Genomic DNA, 8,354 nt, shown 5'->3' with positions numbered 1-8,354 from the left:
TCACTGGTGTCTCTGTGATGTCATACCTGGCCTTGTGATGTCACCTATGTCCTCTATGATGTCAAAGGTTTCCCTGTGACATCACTGCGGTCCCTTTGTTGTCAGCAGTCCCCTGTGATGTCATTGGTCCCCAGTGATGTCACTGCTGTCTCTGTGATGTCACCACTGTCCCCAGTGGTGGCTCCATGTCCCCATGATGTCATTGATTTCTCTGTGGTATCACAGCTGTCCTTTTCGATCATCAGTGTCTTGTGATGTCACTGGTCCCAATGATTTCTCCACTGTCCCTGTGATGTCACCATTGTCCCCGATGATGTCACTGGTGTCTCTATGATGTCAAACCTCTCCTTGTGAATTTGCTGATGTCCCAGTGACATCACAGCTCTCCCTTTGTTGTCAACATTCTCCTGTGATGCCACTGGTCCCCAATGATGTCACTGGTCTCCAATAATGTCACTGCTGTCTCTGTGATACCACCACTGTCCCCAACAGTGCCACCATGTCCCTGTGATGTGACCAATGTCCCTGTGATGTCACCAGATGCTTTTGATGTCACTGATAGTCCTGTGACATCACAGCTGTGCATTTATTGTCAGCAGTCCTCTGTGAGGTCACTGGTCTCCAATGCTTTCACCGATGTCCCTGTGATGTCACCACTGTCCCCTGTGATGTCACCAGTGTCATCGACAATGTCAGTGATGTCCCTGTGATGTCACCCCTTGCATTGTTAAGTCATCAGTGTCGGCTGTGAAATCACAGATGTCACTGTTGATGTCACTGGTGTCTCTGTGTTGTCAGCACTGTCCCCTGTGATGTCAACAATGTCCCCAATGATGTCACTGCTGTCTCTGAGATGTCACCACTGCCCCCGTGATGTCACCACTGTCCCGAGCGGTGGCACCATGTCCCCGTGATGTTATCAATGTTTCTGTGATGTCACCAGACCCCTTTGATGTCATTCATGTCTCTGTGAAATTGCAGCTGTCCCTTTCTTGTCACCAGTCCCCTGGGATGTCACTGGTCCCCAGTGATATCACCCATGTCTGTGTGATGTCACTGATGTCTCTTTGATGTCAGCCATGTACTTGTGATGTTACTGATGTCCCATGTGATGCCACCAATGTCCCTGTGACATCACAGCTGTCTCTTTGTTTTCACCAATCCCCTGTGATGACACTCATCCCAGTGATGTCAACACTCTCCCTTTCATTAGGATAAGGGTTCAGGATTACGTTTAGGCTTAGGCATAGGCTTCGGTTTTAGGGTTAGGGTTAGGGGTTAGAGTTTAGGATTTGGGTTTATGTAGCGTTTTACTAGAGTTAGGGATGGGTTAAGGTTTAGGGTTTAGTGTTCAGGGTTAGATTCAGATTTAGATTTATTTTTAAATCTAGGTTTAGGGTTCAGTGCTAAGATACCTGCCAGTCCAAAGATGCCTGCACAGAAAGCTCTTCCTCTTTGTGTAGTGCCGAGCATGACACAACAACTGCACTGGAGAGACAGAGGCTCAGGGCTTTCTTTCCCGGGTGCAATGCCAGTCGTTTGCTTGTAGGGTCGCTGGGCTGAAACTGGTCATGTGACAGCCAAAATTCCATAAGGACAAAGAAAACTCCCTGACTAAAGGTGCTTGCACAGAAAGCTCTTCCTCTTTATATAGTGCCATAAGAGGCACTCCCACTGCACTGGGTAGATGGTGAGTCAGGGTTAGGGTTAGTGTTAGAGTCTAGGATTTATGGTAAGGTTTAGCATTAGGGTTAGATTAGGATAGAATTTAGGTAAGGTTTCGGTTAGGGTAAAGGACAGGGTTATTAGGGTTAGCTGAATTAGGTTTGAGTTTAGGGTAATAGTATTTAGGAGTTAGGCCCATGATTGAGCATTAATCCAGTGAAGTCACAGGTCACGTCTGACGAGATTGTATCAGTTGGTAGATAAAGGTTTGCCTTAGGTTTTAGAAGATAACTTCTTCTGGTTAGATGTCACAGGGATAGAGTTACTGGTTAGGGCTCCTGGGGTTAGAGGTGTAGGGTTCAGGACCTCCTGGATGAGGCAGAAACATCCCGTTTCTCTTCCCCTTCTCGGTGTGGGGGCAAAAATCGCCCTTGTCAGGGAGCCCCTGCAGGCTCTGCTCCTCCGGTGATCCAACAGCGGCCCCTGCTGACCGGGATTGGAATTGCAACAAAAAGCGAGGAATACCGGACTGTTTCCTTTTTTTGAGGGGGATTTTTGGTCCAGGATTACTCGATGATCCTTGTGAGTCCCTTCCAACTTGTAATATTGGGTGTGATTCTGTGAAGTTCCACAGGGCTGTGTGTGAGCAGAGAGCAGGGGTTGAACAAAGCAGAGTAGGGCAATGGCAGCACAGCCCTTGAGCACTGTGACGACACAGCACAGGATCCAGATCCAGAGGGGAATGGCTGACCCTGGAAGAAGGGTGGGTCACAATGTGGACAAAATATGTGTAGGAGGGAGGAGCACTGGAGTGCTGCTGAGAGGGGCAGGACAGGGCCTCCTGGGCGCAGGGCAGGACACAGGCTGTGTGGATCAGGCGTGCAGCAGTGCTGGGCAGAGCTGCTTTGGGGAAGGCAGGAGGATGATTGCTTCCTTCAGTCCCAGGGGACTCTGAACAAAAAGGGGGTGATTTTCAACACTTCCCAATGGGTTCAGGGCAGAGTGTAACACCTGGGAGGTGCTGAAATGCTTTAGGCATCAGAGTCATCCACCTGGAACCACAAACCACACAAAAACCAGGCTCGGAGTGGTGTCAAACAAGGGAAAAGGAGATGGGGGATTGAGCCCCCTGGGTGGGAAAATTCTTGTCTAGTAAATCCTCAGTAATGGGAATGTGGAAGGGGCACCAGGCTGAGCTCTCTCCAGAGCCACAACTGGGCAGGGCATTCATTTCTTGATCCTCACAGATGACAGAGGGTGGATCTGGGACCCCACAATGTCCCAGTGTGTGCTGCACCTTGGGGAGCTGCAGGCTCTCAGCCTGTGCCTTTCTCCTGCCAGGCAGCTGATCCAGCTCCCAGGCAGGCACAGCCACCAATGGTGAATGATTCCCTCCTCACACACTCAGTGACCCTCAGCATCAGGGCCAAGGCTGCCCAGCTGCCACCACCAGGACATGAGGAGGTTCATCAGCTGGGATCTCACTGGGCTGGAATGGCATATCCTGCTCACTGCTTCCTCTCCTCATCACGCCTTCCCTGGTCTCCTCTCTTTTTCTAAGAGCCCATGTCAGCCAGTTGGGCAGATTTGCATGAGTTGGTTGGTTCCACATTCATCTAAAGGATCAAGATGGGAGCTGGGGGAGGAGTTTATTGTCTGGGATGGTCCCTGCACAGGACACCAAGAATCATGAGCTCTACATTTCTCTAACAGACAGCAACCCCTGGACTAAGACAATATTTCCTGTCAGAGGCAAATGATAATTTGTGAGCCCTTTCCACTCTTCTTTCCTCCTGGATATGTTTTGTCCATATTATGATCCTTCCTGCTTCCGGGGTCAGCCATTCCCCTCTGGATCTGAATCCTGCTCTGTGTCCTCACCTTGCTCCTCTTCTCATGCGCCCCCATCAGCACCCTCGTCCTGGAGAGATGGGGCCACTGAGCACTGGGAGAGCCCAGCCTGGAGACATCCCCATGCCCATCAGTTCCCTCTGATGCTCTTCCTGCCCTGCAGTCCCTGCTGTCCCCCTGTCTCTGCCCCCTAACCTGAGTGGGATCAACCCCACCCCCATTTCCCTTTGGGCTCAGCCCGCTTGGGGTAGTGCTCAAGGGCTGTGCTGCCATTGCCCTGCTCTGCTTTGCTCAGCCCCTGCTCTCTGCTCACACACAGCCCTGGGGAACTTCACAGAATCACACCGAATACTCCAAGTGGGAAGGGACCCACAAGGATCATCGAGTCCAACTCCTGAGCCTTCCCTGGACCATCCCCCAGAGTCACACCACGTGCCCGGGAGTATCGTCCAAACGCTTCTTGTACTTGCACCAAGCCAGCGGTGCTGAACCCCCACACAGGCACCTCCTGCTCCCAGACAGCAGCATCTCCAGCCTCTGGGCAAGGGAGAGGGGATGCAGCCATCTCCTAAGTTATCTCAAACAGGGTATTCACGTCGAACTTTGATGTCTGCCTCACCCCTCTGGGAGGATCTGTGGGCATGTAGGAGTTGCGTTTCTGCTCTTCCTCCCCCTGTCCTGGTTTTAGCTCTCCTGAAGGAAACATTTGCTTGGAGAGGTCTCAAAACACCCCCAGGTCTTTCTCCAAGAAATACTCCAGCTCCCAGTTTTGTGAAATCACCTGGTGCAGGCAGGGAAGGTGTCCACACAAGTTCTCTGAGAGGGACAGAGGCAAATGGGAAGAGCCTGGAAGATCTCTGGGCTGTAAACAAAACATGAATTTGCACCTCTCTCAGTTAAATGAAACACAAGTGTTTGGCTAAGGAGAATGAGTTAGGAGGAAGACCAAACTCCTCCTTCTAAGCAATTGTAAATCTGAAATTAGGAAGCTCCAACTATGGAGAAAGGAAAAATAATAGCCCTTTATTAAAGGATGTATGTGTATTGGCAGAACAACCATAGAGCACAAAACCAACCAAATAATCCTGCACCAAAAATCCCCCTCAAAAAAGGAAACAGTCCGGTATTCCTCGCTTTTTGGTGCAATTCCAATCATGGTCAGCAGGGGCCGCTGTTGGATCACCGGAGGAGCAGAGCCAGCAGGGGCTCCCTGACAAGGGCGATTTTCGCCCCACAGACCGAGAAGGGCAAGAGAAAGGGGGTGTTTCTGCCTCATTCAAGGAGAAGGGTCAGGTGGAGTGTCCCCCTGGAGCAGCTCTCTGTCTCCAGGAGTTTTAACAAAAATCTGTTGCACGGGGTTCATGTGGGGACAGCAAACCCAGCCCACATGGGAATATGCAAAGCTCTTTTTTTCTAAAACTTAAAGGCAAATCTCTATCTGCCAACTGATGACAGTTTTGATGCAGGAACAGATGTGACGCTGTGACTTCACATGGTATTTTAATGCTCCAATGGCATGGGCCTTTCTCCTAAAAATTACTCTTACCCCTAAACTCAAACCTAATGCTAAACCTTAACCCCTAACAATAACCCTGTCCCTTACCCTAACCCAAAGCTTACTTAAATTCTATCCTAATCTAACCCTAATGCTAAACCTTACCATAAATCCTAGAATCTAACACTAACCCTAACCCTGACTCACCATCTACCTAGTGCGGTGGGAGTGCCTCTCATGGCACTATATAAAGAGGAAGAGCTTTCTGTGCAAACACAGGGAGTTTTCTTTGTCCTTATGGAATTTTGGCTTTCAGACGACAGTTTCAGCCCAGCGTCCGTACAAGTGAATGACTGGCATTGCACCCAGGAAAGAAAGCCCTGAGCCTCTGTCTCTCCAGTGCAAATGTTGTGTCATGCTCGGCACTACACAAAGAGGAAGAGCTTTCTGTGCAGGCACCTTTGGACTGGGAGGGATCTTAGACAGCACTGAACCCTAGACCTAAGCTTAAAAAAAAAAAATCCAAACCTGAACCTAACGCTAAACCCTAAACCCAAACTGTACCCCTATCCCTTACTCTAACCAAAACATTACCAAAAACCTAACCCTAACCTAATCCTTACCCCAAATCCTAACCCTAGGCCCTAAACTTGAATCCTAACCCCAAAACCAAAGCCTAAATGTAAGCCTAAGCCTAACCCAAAACCCTAACCCCCTAACCCTAGTCCTAACCCTTAACCCTAACCCAAATCAAACCCTTAAACCCTAAACCTTAACACTAACCCCTAACCCGTAACCCTAACCCTAAAACCTATGCCTAAACCTAAGACTAACCCTAACCTTAAACCCGAATCCTATTGAAAGGGACATTGGTGACATCACTGGGGACGAGTGTCATCACAGAGGATTGGTGAAAATAAAGATACAACTGTGATGTCACAGAGACATTGGTGACATCACATGGGACACCAGTGGCATCACAAGTACATGGCTGACATCAAAGAGACATCAGTGACAGCACTGGGGATATTGGTGACATCACAGCGGACAGTGGTGACATCACAGGGACATGGGTGACATCATTGGGTACCAGTGACATCACAGGGGACATTGGTGATTTCACAAGGACAGGGGTGACATCACAGTGACACCAGTGATATCAGCAAGGACAATGGTGACATCACAGAAGACAGAGGTGACATCACTGGGACATTGGTGACATCATTGGGGATCAGTGACATCACTGGTGACAACAAAGAGACAGGGACATCGGTGACATCACAGGGGTCTGGTGACACCACAAGGATATCAGTGACATCACGGGGACAAGGTGCCACTGCTGGGCACAGTGGTGACACCACAGGGACAGCAGTGACATCACTGGAGACATTGTTGACATCACAGGGGACAGTGATGACACCACAGAGACACCAGTGACACCAATGGAGACATCTGTGACATCACATGGGGACATCAGTGACATCACAGAGTACAGTGGCTGACATCACAGAGACATCAGTGACATCATTGGGTACCAGTGACATCACAGGGGACATTGGTGATTTCACGAGGATAGGAGTCACATCACAGTGACACCAGTGATATCAGCAAGGACAATGGTGACATCACAGAAGACAGAGGTGACATCACAAGGAGATGGGTGACATCACTGGGGATCAGTGACATCACAGAGGACTGGTGACAACAAAGAGACGGGGACATCGGTGACATCACAGGGGTCTGGTGACACCACAAGGATACCGGTGACATCACAGGGACAAGGTGCAACGACTGGGCACAGTGGTGACACCACAGGGACAGCAGTGACATCATTGGAGACATTGTTGACATCACAGGGGACAGTGATGACACTACAGAGACACCAGTGACACCAATGGGGACATCTGTGACATCACAGGGGACATCGGTGGCTTCACAACAACAGTGGTGACATCACAGAGACACCAGTGACATCATTTGAGACCAATGACATCACAGGAGACTACAGACAACAAAGGGACAACCCTGATGTCACAGGGACATCGGTGTCTTCACAAGGACAGGGTTGACATTACAGAGACACCGATGACATCATCAGGGACATTGCTGACATCAAAGGGGGCAGTGTTGACATCACAGGGACAGAGGTTACATCATTGGGGAACAGTAACATCACTGGGGACTGACAAAAACAAAGGGACAGCAGTGATGTCACAGCGACATCGGTGACATCACTGGGACATGGTACCCCTTCTGGGGACAGTGGTGACATCAGAGAGAAAAAAGTGGCACAATTGGGGATATTGTTGACATCACAGGGGACAGTTGTGACACCACAGAAACAGTAGTGACATCAGCGGGGACATCTGTGACATCACAGGGGACATTGTTGATTCACAAGGCCAGGTATGACATCATAGAGACACCAGTGACATTATCAGTGACACTGGTGGCATCACAGGGGATAGTGGTGACATCACAGGGAGATCGTTGACATCACTGGGGACCAATGACCTCACAGGGGACTGCTGACAACAAAGGGACAGTTGTGATGTCACAGGGCTATTGGTGACATCACAGGGGGCCCTTGGTGACATCACAGAGATATCAGTGACATCATCACAGACATTGGTGACATCACAGGCGACAGTGGTGATGTTAAAGGGACATTGATGACTTCACAAGGCCAGGGGGGTAGAGACACCAGTGACATCATCAGAGACATTGCTGACATCACAGGGGACAGTGGTGACATCAGGGGGACATGAGTGATATCATTGGGGTCAGTGACATCACAGGGAACTGGTTCACAAGAAAGCTCTGATGTCACAGGGACATTGGTGACATCACAGGGGACTTCAGTGACTTCACAAGGACAAGGGTGAAATCACAGTGACACCAGTGACATCATCGAGGTCATTGTTGAAATCACAGGGGACAATGGTGACATCACAGGGAGATGGGTGACATCACTGGGGACTGCTGACAAGAAAGTGACTGCCGTGATGTCACAAGGACATCACTGGCATCAGTGACATGATGGGGAAATGGTGCCATGGCTCAGCACAGAGGGGACATCACAGAGACAGTAGGACATCATTGGGGACATTGTTGACATCACAGGGGACAGTGATGACACCACAGATACACCAGTGATGTTAACGGGGACATCTTTGACATCACAGAGGACATCAATGACTTCACAAGGCCAGCAGTGACATCACAGAGACACCAGTGACATCATCGAGGACATGAGTGACATCACAGGGGATGGTGGTGACATCACAGTGATGTGGGTGACATCACTGGGGACCAGTGACATCGTATGGGACTATTGACAATA

Source organism: Myiozetetes cayanensis, unplaced genomic scaffold (assembly GCF_022539395.1).
Source record: "Myiozetetes cayanensis isolate MyiCay16 unplaced genomic scaffold, myiCay2020 scf164, whole genome shotgun sequence".
NCBI classification, from domain to species: Eukaryota; Metazoa; Chordata; class Aves; order Passeriformes; family Tyrannidae; genus Myiozetetes; species Myiozetetes cayanensis.
The sequence above is the reverse complement of the archived record's forward strand: the minus strand, read 5'-3'. Positions refer to the sequence as shown.